Source organism: Choloepus didactylus, chromosome 9 (assembly GCF_015220235.1).
Source record: "Choloepus didactylus isolate mChoDid1 chromosome 9, mChoDid1.pri, whole genome shotgun sequence".
Classification (NCBI taxonomy): domain Eukaryota; kingdom Metazoa; phylum Chordata; class Mammalia; order Pilosa; family Megalonychidae; genus Choloepus; species Choloepus didactylus.
In genome coordinates, this window is record NC_051315.1 from 51,236,488 (window position 1) to 51,259,844 (window position 23,357).

At 36.2% G+C, this 23,357-nt stretch overlaps 1 protein-coding gene and 1 pseudogene across 1 annotated transcript in view; one reads left to right on the forward strand and one right to left on the reverse strand.

Annotated features, from left to right (window-relative positions):
- The window catches only part of KCNH7 (potassium voltage-gated channel subfamily H member 7), a 527,676-nt gene that overhangs the window by 409,376 nt on the left and 94,943 nt on the right, over nucleotides 1–23,357 (reverse strand). The gene's annotated exons all lie outside the window — the stretch shown is intronic.
- Nucleotides 17,961–18,795, forward strand: LOC119543947 (annotated as a pseudogene).

Consider the following 23,357-nt stretch of genomic DNA (forward strand, 5'->3'; position numbering starts at 1 on the left):
AAAAAGGAAACCAAAAGTAAGTTAATCAAGCAGTAGATACATGCAGATAATTCTTTTATGTTTTCCTTCAAAAGATATATTCCCTTGGAGTTTATGTGTTCATGTGGATAAGTAGTGCTTCACATACATTCAATTACTGATTAAACAGTAGATGTTTTTAAAGTCATAATATAAGGAATCCAATAGGAAGAATTAAACTGAATGCAAGATATAATGGAAGGAAAATAGAATTGGGAATATGACAACCTGCATTTCCAATTATAAGTTGTATTCACCTCAACAAGTCACTTTTCTTATTTGAATCTCCATATCTTCATTTATAACAAAATTACAATTGTTAATACTCACTTCAAAGGATTACTCTGAGGCTTGAATAATATGATGAGATATGGGAAAGCACTCTGTATAGATACAGATAATAGGAATAGTATTTTTACTATTCCTGTTACAAAGAGGGATAGATTAGACAGACAGAGATGAATGGACGGACAAAGACAGACAGATACATAGACAGATGTCACACATACCCACATACAGCTGAATTTTGGCTAAAATTCTCCCCTCTAGGTAATCCAGTAATTTATTCAGACCAAGTGACTCAAATGTTACAAAGTTTATCTTATTTTTGCTGCCAAGTGTCTATGTTACTAAATAATTAAAATAGTAAGTGGAGGAATCAATTGATTTGATAAAAAAAAAAATCTATATTTCCTCAATATCCATCCATTTAATGGATTTATTGAGCACTTATTTCTAGCTGTACCATAGTCTGCTAGGTGAGGAAAATAAAAAATAAAATATGGTATCTTTCCTTTACCTAACTGCTCATACATCTCAAATGTGGCCTTTCTGGTCTAATTCCAGATCACGGCAATGGTTAGGAAATTTTAGAGACAGAAAATGGTGGTGGGGGAATTCAACCCCATGTGCTCCGGATAGTACAAAGGTTTTTTTAGATGCAAAAGGAAAAGTGAAGCTCAATTCAGTTATTTTAATTTACTGTGAGTGGTTTCCTTATGTGGTTTATGAGCCTCTGTTTAACTTTAACTTTCCTGTAGCATAAGGGTTGTACCCTATTAATATAACACTTTGTCATGATTTTTATACTGCATTAAATATAAAACTGCGTTAAAGATGGTGACAGCCATCTTTTAATTTCAAAAATTGTAAATATTTACATTGTATTATGGTTTCATGGGCATTTACAAATTCAGAATTGGAAAAGACAACTACTATTTGGTTGTTCATTTTTATTGAACAATAAAATGATGGGTTGTGGTGGGTCATCTTTTGATACATTAAAAAGATACATGATTTTTCCCTTCTGTGCTTCCTTTTTAACCCAAAAGTCCTTCTCCCTGTGAAAATCAGACATGAGGCACTTCCTGCCTCAGAGGAAGATTCTTTAAGACAGAAATTAGAGTTTCAAGTTTCAAAACAGACTTTTAAAACTATGACATAGATACTGAGGAGCAATTGTGTGCTTAAATTTCAAAAATATGGATTTAAATATCAAAACCCAGTGCTCAGTAGGGCAAAGACATAAAGCTGGTAAGCTATAGTCAGAAAAACTCATGATTAGTCAGAAACAGTTTTTCTTACCAATAGTTTTTAGATTAAAAAAATTAAAATTAGGAACTAGAGAGAGGTGTGCTAAAGGAAAGGAGTCAGAAACAAAAGCTACAAATTTGGCTTTTGGTGCAAGTCTTTGAAAAGGAGCTTCGAACCCTGTTCCTCATTCTGCCTTGCCTCCAAGTCTAGTGTTAGTTTCCAGTTTGCTTTGGGGATCTGACTGCCAACAGAACCTGTGTCCCCAGCCTTAGGAGAGAGCAAACCTCACCGAATTCCAGGCAACCTTATGTGGTATGGAATAGCAAGAATGGCTGTGACATGTCTTAAACAGGCAAGGCTTGAGAAGGGCTTGGAGTTCATTGAAGGAAGGCCAATGGATCTGAAGGACCTCGTGGTCAGGATAAGGGAGATACAGAATGACTTGTGTGGGCCAATTTCTTAAGTCCCCAGGAAGGGAATGGAATTTTGTGTTGATGTCTGTTAGAACTGACACTGCAGGCCGGAAACCAGTGGAAACTCTGTCAGCTGATGCCAGCCTGTGGAGAGGGAGAGGACTCAGAACCAGTTTCCCTTCCCTTCTCCTTGGGGCTATGCCCATGAATTCAAGGAGAAGCTCTAACATTGACTAAAAGTCCTGATTGGTCCAAGAAAACCCTGTCTGCAATGAGTTGCTAATTTAGTAAGATGGAAGCCCACGATCAAAATTACTTTCAGTTATAGAAAAATAAGTAAAGTTACTTTTTTGCATGAATCACTTTAGGAACTCTAAATTTCATGCCCATTACACATGAACTCCAAAAATCTGGGAATTTATGGCTTTTGAAGTCTATTTCTTTGTGGTCTCTATAATATATGCATTTATATCAAAATAGAGGCTTTTAATGAATAGTGTCCTGCATAAAAAATGATTCACGTTGAAATTCCCTTATAAGGCAAAGGTGAGAGGTTACAGTTTAAGAGAAGACTTGCCAATTGGAAGTTACCCAAAAGCTATGTGATCCATTTGTGGCTAAGGGACATTTAAACAGCTCACCCATCGTATGTGATGTGATATTCTCCAATAACAAGAATTGCGGTAATTTCGGAGGTAACCAGAGTCACAGGAGAAAAGGGGGTGTGTTGGGCAGTGGTGGTTAATCAGAGGAGGACTGGGAGCATCAAGATGGACCTTCAGAATTTAATGAGTGACAGCAGGAGGCATTGGGGCTTCCTAAAGAAATGGAGCACAGAGTAAGGGCCACTGCAATAGTACAGTGCTTTGTAGGACTTCTGTATTTCCACAACTTTTGTTTTCATTACCTTTATTGCTTTTGCTCCCAGTGGTAGGCAACTGAACAATTTTTAAAAAAACATTCATGCCTTTATTCTGGGTATTCAGCAACTAAAGCAGCTTTGCTGGGGAGGTATAGCCTTATTTTTTTTCTTTCAGCAATTTATTTTCTCACACAGGAAGCTCAAGTGTGTACAAACTAATAATAGAATCTTGAATTTAGCAATAAAGAGAAGGATATAGATTACTCTCTAACAGTTGAGCCAATAGCAGTGGCTATGAGATATCATCTCAAATGACACGGCATAAAAATTATAATAATATAGTCTGCATTGCTAGGAACATGTGCTCCTTGTGATTGTATTAAATTAAATCTGCAAATACTTGGAAACAATTTGGGTAGCATTTTCTATGACAGCTGAATTCTCAATTAATCCTGCTGGTTTAGATAAAGGCTAATTCTTTTTCTTCTTCCTTTTTTAATGCAATTTTATTGAGATACATTCATGCACCATACAATCCATCTAAAATATACAATCAATGGCTCACAATATCATTACATAGTTGTGCATTCATCACCACAATCAATTTTTGAACATTTTCATTACTCCAGGAAACAGAAAAAGAAAAACAAAAGAAAACTCAAAACACCACCCCCATCATTGATCCCTAGCATTGGTGCAGTACATTCGTTACTGTTGATGAAAGAATATTAAGGTATTACTGTTAACTATAGCCTTTTCCTAACCCAATTATATTCATAGATCCAGATCATAAAAAAACAAAACAAAACCACAACAAGAAGTAACAGTACAACATATAGCTATGGAAAGATGTCCCAAAGTCTGTAGCTCGGGGAGAAAAAAAAGAGTCTCACAGAAGGCCGGCTGCAGACCCAGAACATGGTTTTCTGATTAACTGTAAGAGGACCATGTGTGTGACTTCCCAATGAAGGATGCAACCCATTTCTACTTTCCTTAGACTTACTGTACTTTGAAATGGAGTGTCCAGGGAAATGGAACTTTGAAATTATCTTTTGAGGGGAAAAGTGACTTTACAATTTCTAGCAACAAAAAAGTGGGTTTCTGGAGAACATAGTTGCTGTATGGGGAAAGCCACCAACATTTGGGCATCCAATATCCCCACATTGTTGTGGGCATGGCAGGTGTTTGGTGAAGTGAGTCAAACACAAATACATCAGACTGAGTTGTTATGTATTCTTTGGTTACATCAAAGGCTTCATGGAAAGGAAAGGGTAATTCCAGTCGAGGGTGGAGCTGGAGCCTATCTCCTTGGTGTGGATGACTTGGCCTCTTCTGCCTTGAGTGACATGGGGACTCAGAGCAGTAGGTTGGGATAAGCAGCAGCTGATCATAGTTTTGGAGAGGACCCTGTTCACGCTCATAGATGGAACAGTGAGAGAGAACAGTCTTATGACCAGCACAGGGCAGGATTAGTGCTTGAGAAGGAAGGGTGAAGTGATACGGGACCACAGGGCAGACTCAAGTGTGAGTCTTCTAAGGGGATTCTCAGAAATGTTTGAGGAGGGTACCAAGGTTCTGTCATGTAGGTCAGAAGTAAAACATAGCCATTTGAGCTACATATATTAAATTATAGAACACCTTTCCTGGGAAGAATTTGCATGAAAAAGAAGCAAAACAAAATAACATTTGCAAATAAGGCCTTCAAAATTGCATACTGTATTTAAGGAAAATGATATTAATTACTAACAGAAACTAACAATAATCATGCTCAAAGAAAATCACAAACACAATCTGGAACTTTAGTAACTAAGCCTGAAAAAACTTGCTCCCTCCCCCATTAACTATTCTTCTGCTGAAAGGAAGAAAGAGTTGAGCACATGTTGATATTACCTGACTTCAGAAAATAGCTGTAAAGAAAGAATAGCACTAATTCCTTCTTGTCATGGTGAGATAGAATCTTTCTATAAGTTCCTTTTTTAAATTCTAAACTTAAAAGTTAATAGCCAGCTAGTAGCCATGTTCTGGTGATATGCGGGTGTGCGTGCATGGATGTATGTACATGAGCATGTACATGCTGTTAGTCCTGATCTGTAAACGGCGCAACTCCCTCTGGGTGTAACCACTTGCGGAGTGAGGTTTGACTGCTGTCCCTGTTGACTACCAAGTGGTGTGCCCACTCAGCGTGCTTCAGCACAGAGGCACACAGCACCTCTACATTAAGATGATCTCTGCCCTGATTTGCCATTTTTTCAAAGGACAAGCTCCCCTTGGTGGTTTTCATTTAATCAGGGTTCTTTCGAACTTGCTGACACAGGCTTTCAGCCTCAGTCAGGAGTTCTCTGAACTCTGTAGCTTCATGCTGAATGCTGCCTAATCTGACCCAGTTCTGCTCAGGGAACAAGAATTTTAAAGGAAACACTAGGACTGAGTCAAGTGCAACAGAGCACATTGAGCAAGCATTCAAAAACAAGTCTCAGAACCTGTTTGTCTTTTTTGCTTATCCTTCTTGAGGCTTATCTATAAAATTAGGGTAACATCTGCTTCATGTGGTCCCTTATGAGGTTAAAAAGTGATAAATTTAAAGTAGCATTCAATAACTCTTAATTGCTGTGCTTCCTTGTTGATATATGGACAACCATGCTGTCTCCACCCCAGTCTGTGCTGCACTCTGTCACAACATAAATTTTGCATAAGTACAACACCACCTAAATCAGGCTCAGCTTAATTCATAGTTCATAAACTCCTTAGATTCCCTTTCTGACAGGCCTGGTTCTGCCTCTGCTTCTGGGTGTGAATCCAAATCTGTGCAGGAGCTCAACTTTCCCTGAATTTCCCACACAGGCTGTCATTCAGGCCCTTCTGGAACCTGTACACTCATCTTCTTGGAGAAGCTCTGATTCCCTTGGCCTCTGAGTGCGCCAGTTCTTCTAAATGGGCTTTTTCCTGGATCCCATTTTCAATTCCCCTTTGTACACCAGCCCTGCTCTTTGTTCTAAATTTCCTTCTCACTACACTCACCCCACTCCCTGTCTCAAGAGCTAAGAACTATGCTTCAAACTCCTTCTTAGGTGGCTAAAGTCCATCTCCTGGCTGATGTTCTCCCTGGTGCCAACTGCCTACCCTTATCTCTGAGCATTGCCCACCATGGATCCTTAGATGTCTCATCATCATGTTCTGACACACCTTTACTTTGTTTTGAGTATGTTCATTGCCAGCCACACACACATAGATACTCTCTGTTTTTGCCCTGCCATCCAGGATGGCTGGTGCTATAAATCTCTCCTGACTGCTTATGTAGTTGTGGCAGTGGAGACCACCCTGGGCTGTTCGGGTGACTGGGATAGGGTGTCCCAGTCCTAGCTCAGTTCTTGCATGGGATTCAGTCATCAGATGAGCTTTTCTAAAATTTTTCTAAGTCCTCCTTTGGAGGGTGGGACCAGCACTGAGTGTTCCCTGGTCTTAGCCATGGTCTGTGTACAACTTCATGATTGGGGAATCTTCCCCAAAACTTTTCTATGTAGCTTGATCTAGTCCCAAGGAAAGGCCAGAATTCCAGTTCCAGACTATTCTTGCCTGTCCCATTCTGCTACAAGTGATCTGAGATCAGTAGCCACATCTAAAGATATGGTCACCACTCAGACATAATGAGAATAAAATCAGGTATGAGGCATGTCATATTAGGGGGCAGCTTGAGTGGAGAGGGCTGGGTGTTGAGTTGAGTCCCAGATGTGCCTGTTCATTAAGGAACTGCACATGACCTGGGGAGAACTAACTGGCCTGCAGAAACTAATCTAGACAAGTGTAGCAAAATAGTTCACAGAGCAGTGTCCCAAGGGGTTCATATGTCTGGAGTGGCTCAACATGTTTTGGTATGCCAGTACCTGGGATGAAGGGTGGATGGTTCTAGCTCATTGGGTGATGCATGGAAACAGTGATGGATCAATGACAGATGATAATGTCATGTCAGTATTGTTCAGGGAAATCTATCTATTTATGTCAGAATGCCAGTTAGTAGCCAGACAGTAGGTGAAGATAAAGGAACCAAATACCCAGAGGAGGCAAAGACCTATTACCAAGATAGGTTTGAAGCAATGTCCTAATCTTAAGTAAGCCTCAGGCTTTAGGCAGCTGACAAAGCAGGTATTGTATAGGAGTTAAAAGAATCGTGAGCAAAAGGCCAAAGTGAAACCAGGGTTCATCCCAAACATGTTGGGCACTGGCAAGGTTGGCAGTATAGTTAGAGTCCAACCAGCACCAGCTGGAGAGGGCGGGGATGCTGACCTTTCTCCTAGACTAGAGGTGGGATTCATGCGTACATTCATTTAAAGGGAAAGGCAGGAAAGTTATTATAGTCATATCCCTGTTCAAGAACTCTGATGGTACCTCAGTAGGAATTCACATTTGAATCCTCAAACTAGTATCTCCAGCCTGTCAATCAATGGCAGGTCGCAGTCCTTTCAATACCACATGCTCTCCAGGACCTGGCTCTTCCTGGTCAGGCCTTGGCAGTGTCCTTTCAGCTCTACATCCTACCATCTATAGGTTCTCAAAACCTCTGCTCTTTTTGCTTCCATGACTTCACTGTAGTCCCCCATCTGCAATTTCCTTTCCTTTTCCTGTTACTTTTCCAGGACCTGCCAAGTAGACTCTTGTCATCAGAAATTCTATAGCTCTTATTGTCAGTGTGTACTCCGTAAATACTCTTCTGCACTTTGTGGAATTGTTAGTTTGCTATACATGAGGGTATGTCATCATCTCATCATCTCCAGGACAGGATTTTTTTCTTATTATTTCTTTGTCATTCTTTCTTAATATTAATTCAAACACTTGCACATGATATAGGCTTCTAAATATCTGATGATTGACTAACTGAATATGCATATGTAGACACAAGTTAACTTAGTCTTCTCAAGATAAAATTCAAGCATTGATATGAGAGTGCTGTTTAGTATTGCACAATGCACAGTGTACTTAATTAACTTACGTTCAAGTTAAATTAAAAAAGTAAAAAATAGAAAAATAATAAGACTATTATATAAATATTGTAAAAAATAGAAAAATAATAAAGGTTCTTTATTATATAAATATTATTATATGCTATATAATGTTATATACTATATACTCTACATTACATATTATATATTAGATGCTCTATATTGTTTATTATATATTTTATCAATCTATTACCATTGCTTTACCATGCCTATGGCTGATTTTAATTCCATCTTGGTCAACAGTCTGATGATAGAATTCAGCTTTTATGTTTCAAGTTTTAAGTATGAAAGCCTCTACTTTCATAATCTTTATTGTGTCCTTAAGAAATACAGATCACTTGTAATTCAAAAACATAATAGAATTATATTTTACATTTGTGTAGAGCTTTATAAACACCCTACACTTCTCAAAGCACTTTCATACACTATCCTCCTTTGCAAAACATCCTCCCATTTTTATGAAACAATTATGTATTAAATATTGTGGGTCAGTATAATGGTAAATAGCCTCGTATTTTTAGCTGGGATAATTTTTTTGCTATGAAGAAGTCTTGCGCCCTCTGAATAGATTTATGGATGCAGAAAATGTTATGATTTATCTTCAAGTGTCATTTTGAAAATATCTTTATTTTATTAATCGCTGTGGGATAGTCAATATTCAAAATGATTTTATGGAGATTCCAAAAGTTGTCTCTAAGACCAAGGAATGACGTCAAGACCAGACCTGAAAATCACATGTCCAGATATTTGTCTTGCAGATTCTAGCAGAGGTACATTTTCAAGGAATGACAAAACCCAGAAGTAGGAGTCATATGGATAGTTTAAGATCACGGTGACTTGAAAATGGTCTAGAGCACTGAATATGATAACAGGGGAATTGTTTTAATTCATGTTTTAACTCATATTTTTTTCTCATAATTTTTTTTGAATCTGAATGAAATAGTAGTAAAATGGACTTCTCACTTCATTTCTATATTTTTAGAGATTATGTAGCTTTTCTTCTTGTTTCCTTATTGACTATATAAAATGGACAAATAATTTTCTTGTTATAATTTAAATGTTGACTCTATTGTTGATATAAATATATTTAGAATATTTAATCAATTACGATATCTACCTACTATATTGTACATTATACATTTAATATTTCATTCCTTGGTAAAAATGGAATGCTTTTTTTTTCCTCTTGAAAGCTAAAAGTTTTTAAAATATTTCTTCAGAGAGAATAGAATAATATTTTTGGCAAAATATCTGCAATCCAACTAACTGTATGATTAAAACAGAACAGACGTTTTCATTTTAGGCCTCATTCCTTTCATCATATTGCACTTTGATATTAACTTGCTGCTACAGAGAAAGGCAGAGAGATCGAGAGATGTCTCTTGGTTGATAGTGCCCCTGAAACATAGCAAAGACACATCTCTTGTTTAGGACATATGTTAATGGATTTTCTGACAAGAATTAGAAATATGTTCCAATTACTTTAAGTGGTAGAAGTTTACTGTCAAGATTCTAAGTATAGGAAAATAAGAAACATCGCAGAAGTAACACATACTGGTCTAAAGAGAGCTCAGATGTCATTCTTCACTTTTGGTAATGTGACACAAACTCTGGAGGTCTGACAGAAACTCATTGTCTGCCATATTTGGGCCTCAGATTTTCCTCCTGTGATTCTCTGACTAGTTGCTGCTTGCTTTTTCCAACCTCAAGGATGAGTCTCCCTGCTCTCCTTTCAATTTCCATGTTTACTGTATAATTGATCTCTCTCTCTCTCTCATTGTTAGTTACTACATCAGTCTGTAATAATATAGTCAACCATCTGCATCTCTTGTTGTAACTGGTTACTAATGAGGGGAACTGAGTGGCTAGGGGCTAGAGCTGAGAACCTTTTTGTATATTGTTTTTAGTATAAAATTAACAAAATAATAATTTTAAAAAGCACTCTGGAGAGGGCAATTCCTAAGAGATAATATCCTATTATGATAATACCATAATATCAGGAAAGGAAGGGAAAGAGGAAAAGGATGAATGCATTAATGAAATTATGATATTGAATAATATAGAATATATAGAATGTTGGCAAAGGTGTTGGACAGCTAGGAAAAATGGGGAAATGAGAGAATGCTAACTGACTAAAGTAAGTGAAGCCTGGTTAGGAACTGGAATGCCTACAGGTTCACTGACTATGGAATATCAGACTCATCATATTTCTGGATGCATAAATAAGAGGTGCACAAAATGTTTTAATGCATTTGCCCCATAGATCAATGGACACTACTAGAAGCCAAAATTCTAGTAGTCTGAAGCATCAACAATGACAACAAAAATAAAAACAAGAAAGACTGGCATGGAAAGTGGTCCACAGAATATAAATTATGCTACTCTAGAACACCAGTGCCCAGACTATCCATAACACCCTTAATCATAGAACAAAAATTAAGACAAATTATCAAGAATGCATCTAAAATGAAAAAAACATATTTTGTAGTGCTTCTTCATATATAGTCCTAATGGGTAAAGAGGAAGCTCCACCTCTACAAAATTATGTAATAAACTTCACATTCATTTAAGTACTGGTGACATGGATTTATTTTGAACTATTTTACAAATGCATGAGGGAGGACATTTTTTTCCTACTTCAAATTTCATACAATGCATGGGTTCACCATACCTCAAAGATGCTGATGACTCAGAAGTAATTTGTGAGGTAGTACAATTAATAAGTAAATAGGAAAGAAATCATCCTTACAAACACATCAGAGATTTTCCATAATCTGACAAGCATGCCTGACTACTTGCATCCCAAATCACGGAGGATTTAAAAGGCCATAACATCTACTTTAGCATATGCATTATAAATAGTCCCAAAATATAAATTGGTAAGAAAAATTTGATATAATTATTATTGCATTTAAAAATGCTAATTTTTGATACTTTAAGATATCCAACTAATGCCAATGCAACCTTATAAAATTAAATAAGTCACAGCCTTTTTCTCCCTCATGGTTCTGTTATTTTCCCTTGTATTCACTATAATTAAGTTCTCCCCAGGCAAACAAGCTTCCCTACCAGGCAGGTATTCCCAATTCCTCCTATCTCTAATCACCACATTCTCACTAACTCTGCCCTGACAATTTTAATTCTACACATACCGTTTTATTCTAATTTACAGAACTTTTAATTATCACTCTAACCTGTGATTCCAGAAACAAGACCGGCATGGCAGCCCTGCTGATATTCAGACTGGGCTTAACCTTCTTAGCTGAATCCCACAAGTAACCTAAGACTTTGCAAGCTTACGGAGAACTACTGCTCATTGATTTTTGCATATCTGCTTTTTGACTTTCAGATAGCCCGAATGTTCAAAGACGCTTTGTTCTTTGAAGACATTAAATCACTGAAATTTGAGAATATCCTTGTATGCCTCTTTGACTTTATGTGAACTTGACTAATTTGAGTCTCTAGGACATTTATAGACAGAAACAACATACAGGAGTCTTGTCAACAATCATGAAATATGAAGCAATTCGACATAGTCATTTGTCAGTTCAATTCCAATTCTGCTTTAAGGTTCATTTACCTTAAAGAGGCTCACTTACCTCTACTCAACCACGACATCTGACCTATCTTTTATAACTGCTGCTTGGCAAAATGAATGTGTCTCTACCTAAGGGTTTTCTTATAGTAAAGAGCCCATTGTTTAGAGTGAATGGATGACCACAAATATTAGATGGGCTATCTAGGAAGTGATGTAGGATAAACTCGCTAATCTGGATTTCCCTTTAAAGTGAAAACAAGAATCCTACCAGGTGATATCAATAAAAATTACCTTTAGCGAAAAAATAATTATAACTTCTATTTTATTTCCTTAAAGGAATAGACCTTGAAAAAGCAATATTATCCACAGAAGACATCTTCCAAAGAGACTAACTATAAATTAAACATAATAGTATAAAGTTGTATAGCACTATACCATTTTCTACTTCTGAAGTATTTTTGCTTAATTATGATTCAAGAAGACCAAAAGCATATTTTTATTCCAAATATGTATAGCTAAAACATCTCTTAAATTGTCTGTTTCTTAGATTCATTTCTTCTAAAAAAATGCTCTCTGCTTTTTCCCTGTTGCTTAGTGTTTAAAAAAGGTATTAAGGAGAAGACAGGTATATTAGGTATATATTATCTTTCCTCTCAACTAGTCTGCCACATCCCAGCATGGTTAATATACCTTAAAGTATATATTTCAAGTGATACTTGAAACTGGTGTAAATTTAAAAGACTATTATTTTTAAAGTATGTAGAATTTGCAAAATGCAACCCAGATAAACTTCCATATTGTAAAATCCAAAGTAATGGGTTGCTGTTCCTATATCTGAGTATCTTTTTGTACTGGCTTATGTACGCCAGTAAAACATGTTCTGTGGATGGGGAACCATTGTAATTAAGCTCTCTTCAAGACGTTACTTCAGTTAAAGTGTGACCCAAATGAATTAGCCTGGACTTTAATCCAGATTACTGGAGTCTTTATAAGCCGAGTGAAAATCAGGGAGAAAGTCCCAGAGGGAAGAGCCAGAAGCTGAAAGTCAGCAAAACCCTGAAGAGGAGGGACAGGCCACCGTGTGCACTGCCATGTGACAAAGGAGCCAAGGACAAAGGATCCCTGGTAAACCACTCTAGAAGGCCAGTCTTTGGGAAGAAAGCATCACTTGATGAGGGCTTGATTTGGACTTCTCCTGGCCTCAAAACTGTGAGCCAATGAATTTCCATTGTTTGGTATTTGCTTGAGCAGCCAAGGAAATTAAAACACTTTTAAAACATGAACATAACCATTATTCCACTTTAACCTTCCTTTCCTATGGTAGTCTGGTTTTCAGATTCCCAAGCTGGAACTGCAATGGGTTTAATAATTGTAAAACTTGCTGACTTTGCATTTTAGCAGAATCATTCTTAATAATGCTACAATAAAATTTATACTCTTTAAATAGTAATTTGTCATACTAGCCCATAAAAAGATTACTTATTTGGACAGTAATGTTATGAGTGTTGATATAGAAAAAGGAATTTGAGTTATAGGTCAGAAAGCATTTTTATCTTTAAAATATTTATACTGAATTTCGGCTTCAGTTCCTGTAGGTTCTTATCCCTTGAGGTTTTCCTTGAGATCCAGGTTTAAATGAACCAGAAAATTCAAACTCAAAACTCATCTCACACTGCCAAACTTTACATGGTTTTGCCTGAAATAATAAATCAATCTTGAATTCAGCCCCAATTTTTTCAAAACTCCAATTTAATGAAACCACCAAGGTTTACAAACTTTAATGAAACTTGCTATAAACCTAAAGCAGGTATGGAAATCAGAAATAAGATAAAATAGCAATAAAGAAATCAGATGAAATACCAATTAAATCACACACTGAAAATGAAGCTATTAGTAAATTTACTCCTCATCCTGATTTCTGCAAAGACAGCAGCACGGGTAATTAGAATAGGAAATTTAAATGCCAACATTTTAAACACTGAAGACTTGAAGTTATCCACGAAGACTCTCAAAATAGGACAGAGAAAAACAAAGGGAAGAAAAGCAAAGACTCTCTATCCCATCTTTCTTGGATTACCATGAAGTTCCAAATGATACTGCCATCAGTTATTGATAATTAAGTCTAGGTTATTCTGCCCATATGGAAGGGAGAATGGAGCTGAAGTAGCAAAGAAGGAAAAAAAAAGTAAGTAGATGCTTAATCACTTTGTTGGGTAAAGATTAAAAAAACTGCCTAATAGAAATATTCTTAATGCATTTATTTTCAGGGTTTTAAAACGTTAAATCCAGATTTAGCTGAGTGAATACTCTATTCCATTGAAGAGGAGCTGGATGATGTGATAAGAAAAAAGTCTTGAGAATAGGTAGCAAAAAACCATCTGGTGTGGACAGCAATTGAATGAGTAAGAAAACTGTGAATCTTAAAAAGAAGCTCTAATAAAATGGGAGCTAGAGTCTGAGGGTTTAACAGATGTGACAGTTAAAAATTAAAAAAAAAAAAATCAAGAACTTTGCTCCATTAATACTGAAAAAAATGGAAGTCAAATATTTGTCTCTGGGAGTTAGTCCCAAGAGTTACCAAAACCGAGTACATATTCTATACTTTTAGTGGCTGAGAACAAAGTGGTTAATTTATTATTGGTATTTGTTGATGTGTTTAAAAAGTGTTGTTTGCACATTCTTGTTGGGAGTGGGTTGAGCAGCTGGGATTTTGTGGAGTGACAGCAAATGTGTGGGCAGAACTGAACTCAATATCCTACCCAAAAAGCTAGTTCAAGATGGTAGAGTAGCTTGCTAATTGAAGTTGCTCTACTAGTTGAGCTGAATTTAAAGTCTTTTCAGAAAGTGAAGCAACTGGGATGGTGAAAAACTACCGAAACTAAACAAGATTGATGTTCATAACTTCTACTGGAGAATGGGACTCTCATATTCAAACATGCCCACTGTTTTTATAATTCATTTTTTGAAAGGAGGAATGTTTTATATCATGACCTAGTGACTCTTAAAAATTATTCATAGTAATACTTTCTAAAGTGACCCAGAAAAAAAGACTGAGTGATTCTTATCATGAGCCTACCTTCTTTATGACCACTCATTCTGATATTTCATTCTTATCTTTCTTGACAGCCCCTCTGTAGTTTAGGGCTAGTGTGGTTGGAGTGGTTGCCTGAGAGTCAAAGCGAAGAGTGAGTCTTAGAAGTGATCATCTTTGGAGACTACAACATTTTTACTAAAAAGTCTTTACAAGACACTAAATAGCGTCTATGTAGTCTTGAACAAAGGAAATGCAAATGCCTTGTGGCCTCATTGTTTCATAGCCCTCAGTGAAATCCGATGGGACAAAACTGCTCAGAACACACTGTAGGATTTCTCCTACCATAGGGTTTTGTTCTGACTTGTGTGAAATGTGTCTTAGGTGTCACCGTTTTAGTTTTTGTGAATTTCCTATGGCAGCCAGTGACATACAGTTTGGATTTTTCATGTTTCACATATTTTTTTATCTAAAACAATAGTCCTTTTTCTGAGATGAGATATACTGTTTTTTTTCATGTCCTTCTCCAGATTCATTTTACTCCTCATTATTCAAATTAAGTGTTCAATGACCGACTTTATTATGAATATGTGGAATACTGAATGTCAATGCCAAGGAATTTGGGATGAAAGGGAAAAAGAGGACTCTTCCTGTATGAGGGTTAACTAAATGTAATAGCTGTAATTCAGCTGATCTTGCTAGCAAGATCCTCTTCCTCTATCATAATTCTATGCATTTCTTCCCAAATTTGAGCTTGCCAGAGTAGAACCATTTTTCTGATTTTAGTATGTAAGTGGCCATACTCTTTTGTAATAACTTTCAAAAGACTTCTAAAGATCATGGACATGTGATGGTGAGCAAAGGAGTACTATACTAGCAAAGCAATATACAACAAAGTCAACAGGCATCTTTTAATCCTTTAATTTTTTTTTTTTTTGGACTGGAGATGCTACCCAACTAGGATTTTTGTTCACCTTTTTTGAAAGACAATGTTGTTAAAGAACATGGGATAGGCACACAAAGCAGAAGATAGATACCTTTCATTCATTCAATGAATGAATATTGCAATAAAACATTTCTTGAGCACATACAATGTATCAGGTACTATTTTAGGTTCATGGGATACATCAGTGAACAAAACAAATAAAAACCTCTGTTCTCATGGGGTTTGCATTCTAGTGAGAAAGGCAGACAATAAACAACAAGATAATATATACATATAAACAAATTTAAAATATGCATTGTAGAAAGTGACAAGTAATGTATAAAACACTCAGCAGGTTGAGGGGTTCAGGAATGTGAAGATAATGAATGTTCGGAAAAATATACAGCAAGGTCAGGGCATCAGGAGTGTGGGGATGAGGGTGAATCACAAATTGCATTTTTGAATAGTAAGCCTTAAAAAGAAACTGACATTTGAGCAAAGAGGTGAAGAAGTTAGTTAATCCTCAGGTTAGCCAATATCTAAGACACTTGAATTATAGTTGAGCAGGAAGTACACTGATAAACCAAACATGTCAGATAAACCAAACAAACAATATACCTTAAAGAGAAATTTAGTAGAATATAATGGGTTTCTATGGGTGCTGAAGAGATGTATAGCACAGAAGTAATTTTGATTTCAAGAAGAAAATAAGGATTGAGTGAGAGGAGGGGAACATTCCTGCTAAGAGTTAATGAAAGCATGAAAGTAGAAAGAAAGCAATCCTTTCAATTTTTTAAATGTGTGAATTTAAATGTATCCTACTGAAGACCTGGAAACTTATAAAGTGGGTCTTCTCTGACTTCAAACATGAAATTTACGCTGAGGACTTACGGGAGCCTGGGAAGGTTAATCAGATTAATTAAAAGGAATGACAACCCTGAATTCAACCCTTCAACATGGAGGAGGTAAGGATGAAAACTTTAAAATCACTAATGACATCAAACCAACCTTTGCAAAGCCATGGACTCAGCAGAACACACTGAGGCATTATCCCTGACGATGGTGCCGTAACAGAAGGTAGTAATGGGATAGGATGCAAAGGAAGAGAACAAGAAGCCTCAGCGTCGTCTGGATAGAAATACAGAGCTACTGCAGAGAATGTCTTGGAATTTAACCTTTAAAATTACAGAGGAAAAAAATCATGGGAGAAAAAAAAGATTGGAAAAACTGTAGCTTACTTGGTAAAAGAAATGTAGGAATTAGCAAATAGGATTAAAAAACAATAACATGTTACTAGGATTGGACAAGCTTCATGTTGAAGTGAGTAAACCAGTTATATATTCAGAGAATTAATATAACTCATAAAACAGTATACTCTCAAGAGAGTTAGTAAAATTTATAAAATATTTCCCGTTAATTGTATATACTATAAATGAATTTATATGACGTACCTATACTAGAGATAATTTAGAGGTACAAGAACTACATTAAGCCATTTATAAAATTTAAAGGGCAGGTTAATGCATATATTTAACATTGTGGGACAGTTTGATTTACATAATTTTCATTAGAGTTCAAATTTTGCTTGACTCAGATTTTTTGGAGGCATGGAAGAATGTTCACCTTATAATTATTTTTGTTCGAGCTCCCACACATGGGAACATGAGGGAGAAAGTTTTATGCTTCCCAATATTTATATGGAAAACACGCCAAATCTAAAATAATCTAACTGAATACCTGTACCTCTTTATTTCATGTTAGATATTTTTAATCTTCATTTTTTTAAAGTTAACTGACTTAGTTTTTTCTCTGAAGATACTAAGACTTATTTCCTCTATATTTAACTTATAGGCCAAGCTAAAAAAAAACAAGAAAAATAAATAAAAACAACCAACATCAACAAGTTACTTCCTGAGCACATGATTCTCCTCTTAGGTTATCCAAAATACTCAAAACACTATTTTTGTTTGTTTCTTTAATTTGGCGTGGTTATATGTGGAAAATGCTCATACAATTTCAATTTCTTTCAACACAGTTTCCTGCCATGTTATTTTCTATATTTGAAATACACCTTGTACCTTCAAAGAAGCTCATAAAAAACAGATTAGGAATCATGACTTGAACCAGGCCATTTAGATGCTCCCTCCCTAGAATCTGAATCATGGCAAGAGGCAAAGAGACTGAAAACACTGGATGCTCTATTCTACCCAAACAGTGGGGCTAAAGCCAATTCTATTTCAGGTAGAGTTGGTGAACCCCTAACATTGTTTCAGTAAATTTATTCTTGTTTATGTTGGAGTAGGTTCTAGTGAAACCAAAAACCTCAATTCTGTAATCCTTCAGTGGGCATCCTAGAGAAACTGCTGCAGATAGGGCTATTCCATTTTATAATTTTTAAACCAAATTAAAATTAGTTTGGAGCAAGCTGCTTACCCCTTTGCTAATAAGATTTCCCATATGAATGACTTGGATTTAAGAACTTTTGCTCCTTCCTGTTCAGTTTCCTCTTTTTCACTTACTTTTTCTCTTTAAACGTTTAACAAACTCAGACTGTTGATACCTAGTTAGATTGTAAAAGACCTGTTTGCTGAGTAAAAGCTCATGTGAGGCAGGAACCCAAGGGTGAGCAGTTGTTGGATGGGCACCATGGCCAGGATCACCACCATTGAGGTGATGAAGTACAAGATCCTGGTTCTCAGCAGCAGACCAGAGGAGAGAGCCGAAGGCCGCCCAGGAACAGACTGAGGCAGAGGTGGTCTCCTCTAACCGTGGATCCAGCTGGTTGAAGAAGAGCTGGACCCTGCTCAGGAGCACCTGGCCACTGCCCTGCAAAAGCTGGAGGAAGCAGAAAAAGCTGCTGAGAGTGAGAGCAGTACGAAGGCTATTGAAAACTGGGCTTTAAATGATGAAGAAAAGATGGAACTCCAGGAAAACCAACTCAAAGAAGCTAAGCACACTGCAGAAGAGGCAAATCAGAAGCACAAGGAGGTGGCTCGTAAGTTGGTGATTATTGAGGGTGTCTTGGAAAACAATGAGGAACAAGCTGAGCTGGCAGAGTCCTGTTTTCTAGAGATGGATGCAGATCAGAATGATGGACCAAAACCTGAAGTTTCTAAGAGCTGCTGAAGAGAAGTCATCCCTCAAAAAGATGACAAATATGAAGAAGATGATTCTTACTGATAAACTCAACGAGGCAGAGACCTGGGCTGTTTGCTGAGAGATCTGTAGCCAAGCTGTAAAAGACAATTGATGAGTTGGAAGATGAACTGAAATGTGCCAGGGATGAATGCACAACTGTGTAACAGTACTGTGAACAACTGATTGTACACCATGGATGATTGTATGGTTTGTGAATATATCTCAATAAAACTGAATTAAAAACAACAGCAGCAAAACAAAACAAAACTGAAATGCACCCAAGAGGAGCATCTTGGTACACAAAGAATGTGGGACCACACTGCTTGATCTGAATGAGATGTAGAGCACCCCAGACCCACCCTGCCGCTGCTCCTCCTCCCTCTGACCCCGACTCTGCCTGCGGCCAACCTGCCCGGAGATGACCTTTAAACTGAGGGCTGATCTTTAACTGGAAGTCTGCTTTCTCTGTGTCTTTTACACCAAACTGTCTCTCCTTCTCCCAGAGATTGCAGCTGGGCTAGGGGCTGAGCACCTTTGGGAACAACATTTTAGGGAATGTAAGCACTAAAAGCATGTTATGATGTATACATTTTGTAATTAACCCCTCCTTTTGTTGTAGCAACCATTTGTAAAACATTCCAAATAATTCCACAGCTCTGAAGCAGCAATCTAAACCCTTTCTCACTTTTAGAAAGTAATTTTTTGAGCTTAATACATATTGACCTCTCTATAGAGGAGAGTAAGAAGTATGGGCCTGCCTCACTGAGAACCAAACATAGCCCAGGGAAAGACTCCATTGAAGAAGATCTACAAAGCACCAGTCAAACCAGACAAGTCATTCCAGATATTAGCCAAAAAAAAAAAAAAAAAAAAAAGTGCTATTCAGGTTTTCAGCTTTAAGGTATCTTAGGGCAAGATTTAAAAAAAAAAATTCTCATCAAAAGTGACCAAATTAATATGGTGAGACCTCTGTCTGAGACCAAATCTTTATCCAATCCTTTCTCTACCTGCTTCCTAACCATTCACAGAATGATCATCCCTTTAGTTAAGGTGACCCCAGATTTACTCCCCTGCCTCCTTTTAAAAAAGGAAAGGAAAGAAAAGTAAATTAAATTACATTTTTGCCACTGATTAAGCCATATGAAACATTTCATCTCCCTTTTCTGGGTCTGAAGCTGCTGTCTCAAAAAAAAGTGCCGTTGCATGCTTTGTATCAGTCAGTGCTGGGAAAATCTGCAAAAGCTTATGTAAAAAACTTTTTAAAAATTTTATATCATTTTGAAACTTTGCTTCTTGTAGTTTGGGGAGCACTGGCAACCCCATCTGGCTGTGAGTGATCTCTACAGTCTGGGCTGGCAACGTGCTAATCTGTTACAATTCCTTTCCCCACCCAGTTCCTCCTTTTTGGTGAGGTTCCTGTGAATTCTGGTAGGTGTGCATCCTGCAGCTATTGCCTTAAAATTTACTCTCCTTTGGTGTGGTCTCTTTTGGGGATCAACTGGAGAAAGATAAACCAATAATGCAACTGTTTTGATACTGAAGATTGACAAGTTTCCATTGAAATAAAGAACCAGTCCCTCAAACACTCAAAAAAAAAAAAAATCTCATATGTGAATATGTGATATGTGCCCCTTATAAGTTAATCATTTATTTTCTACATAGATTTCATCTTTGATCAAACACTGTATCAAACAGCATCATTTACTTTTAATCTTCAGAATAATCTATATAAACTATTATAAAAGTATTTTCAATAGGATAAGACACTATCCAAATACAAGAAAATAATAAAGATAATGATATTTATTTCCATTATAATATCCTTAGAAATAGACTTTCATTTCCAAGTTTACATAATAATACCAAACTAGGACATGGCTGTTATAATAAAAAAGAATGAATTGGAGAAGGCAGAAATTGTAAACAGGGAGGAGAGAATGGAAAATGTTTTAATAGACCAGGTGACAGAGGTACTAAACTGTACAAGAGTAGTAGAAATCAGAAAAGAAAAAGGAAAGAGGAAGGTGAAGAAAGACATCACAGACAGCAACTTGACAAGTTTGGCAACTGATTTCATAGGAGGGGTGCAGAGGGCACAGAAACAGCGAAAAACAAACCAACCCTAAGATTTCTAGCTTAGTTATAATTCTAGCAAAATGAAATTAATGGATGGACAAGTAAAAGGTTTGGGGAGGAACTAGGTAAAATAGTAAGTGCAGTTTTCAATTCCATGTGGAGATGTCCAAGTGGCAGGTGAGAGATCAGGGCTGGATTTGTACATTTATAAACTATAGAGCAGATATAATTATTGAAACAGTGAGACCACAGGAGTAAGCCCAGGGACTGAATTTTGGGGGGAATTTACATGTAAGAGATTAAGATATTTAAGAGATGGGTAGAGAAGGAGCTGCTGGTAAAGGAGACTGAGAAGAGACATTCAGAAAAGTCAAACCAAGAGAATTTAATGCCTTCAAATCCAAAGAAATCAAATGCAAAAAAAGAGAAAAAGCTAAGAAAAACCCACTGGATTCAGCCCTCAGCAAACTTTGGAGATGGCTAGGAAAACAGCTTTGGTAGAGTGTTGAGAACAGAAGGCAGTGTGCAAAGAATTCATTTTGGCCCTCCAAAACACCACGTGAATTGCTTGGCCACTAAGGTCTAGATTGGGCTGGAAATCTATTACTATTAACCATCTACATATAATGACTGTCACAATAGCCATCTGCTGAGAAATATGAAGTTTCTTACTTTATGGCATTCTTCCTGTTTATCTGTAACATTCTTTAACCTTATTTTTTCTCTAGAAAAGTAGCAACAAAAATCAACTTTTTCTAAAAGAATATATTTCCTTTTCTTCTGAAGAGCTATTTCCTGTACACTTTGGTAGAATATGTATATTTTACATGACAAAAGAGACAAGAACAAAAATTTTACCAATTTGTTAATTATTTAATGTAATTTGTTAACTTAATTCAGTTTCTCTCAGGAGCAGTTAGTTAGAATCACTAATGACACTGTGTGGATGCAGATTTGAAATTAAAGATAGTCACAGCAAATGTTCTCTGCAAAAACATAAGTGGGAAGAACTACGTACAGCATATCCATTTCAAGAAATAATGATAGAAATTTCAATCCACTTACAGACACATACAGACATCATCATTTCATTACTGACTTATGAAAACTGTTACCATACTATTTGTATTATGACACAGAATACTAATCATGAACTGTAGTCAACTTATATTTTGGGAAAATAAAAATAATCAGCATGTACTTGGTATCTTAGTTTGCTGGGGTTACCATAACAAAGTACCACAAACTGGATGGCTTAAAACAACCGTGATTTATTGTCTTGTAGTTCTGAAGCCTAGAAGTCCAAAATCAAGATGCCAGTTATCTTATCCAAGTTTCCTCTTCTTATAAAGACTAGTCATGTGGGATTAGGAACCATCCCAATCAAGTTGGCCTCATTTTAACTAAAAACATCTTCAAAGATCCTAATTACAAATGAGTTCACACTCACAGGATGGGGGAACTTGAATATGTCTTCAAGGGGAACACAATTAATTAATAACACTTGGTAAATTTAAATGACAATTTGAAAGAAATCTAGAAGTAATGTGTACTAAAATGGGGTACCAGAGTAGTAGCCCTATTGATAGCTACTTTATGACTAAATTAGATAAATGAGATCTGAATATTAACAAAACACTAAGTTAAGAGAAGCAAGTGCCATCATTAAAATCCAATTTATCACATGTTCTCTTAAGGAATATGTTTTATTATTATTATGTTGACTAAAATGAAAAATTCTACTTTGAGTTTTCATAATTTACTCCTCACGAATGAGTTATAAAATAAATAAACATGAAAAGAAACATCAGTTTTATTATTCAGTATAATCATATACATCTTTCTTTCAAAATAAATAAAAATTTCAACAGTATGAATTTAATGGGAGGTCAATCCAATTTGTAATAACAATACCTTAGGCAAACCTAATGCTAAAGAGGATGAATGACTTACCAAGGACACAATTCTGGTAAAGGCCACAAGTTTGAAGGTAAACTCTGTGACAGCAATGGCCTTGCCTATTTGTTTCCTGTTATACCCAGAGCCTAGGGCAAAGTTGGACATATATTAGACTCTCAATAAAAGCTTATTGTTGAAGTGGCACTTCTTCCACTTCAGTCTCCTTTCTACTTCTGAAGAAAATTGTTTCTCTGTTGCTCTCAACAGAAACTATTAACTAAACTAAATGGAAATGTTTAGAGGACTTGCTCTAAAGAACAACTTCAAATTAGCATAGCTCTTTGTTTACACAGGGTGTTTCTAAAATGGGATTCACTCTTTGATAATGCAAATTCAAGAATCAACATCAATTAATCCTTTAAATAAATAATCACAAAATTTAAATTGATAGGGTCTGAATTGATATCAATTGTTTTTAGAGTCCAAGTTAGTCATCTAAACATAACCAATGATAAAATTAGGTCCTGTTTACATTTCACTGTAGAATTTACTTTGGTATCATTTGGGAGAGTATGAGAAAAAAAATCTCTTGATTTAAGAATATTTATTTCTATGTTTAATTTTAGTTATGCAGTTTTCATTTTTAGATTATTATTTTTTATTTCAATCTGTAAAGCTGTTAGAAAATGTGGAATAAATTACTGAGGTAATCATCTGCTGTTTTACCATTTCCTTCTGGTGCCAGCTAAAATTAAAATGGGAATATCAGTCTTTAGAGATTTAAATGTTAGGCATGATTGAAATAGTATCATTTGAAAGAAAGGCTCCCAGACAAATCTCTCAACATTTATTGAAAAGGCAGCTGATTTTAATGACTACCCTTCAGGTTCTTCAATTAGTCTATTTAATGCATTTTCCATTTCCATTTAT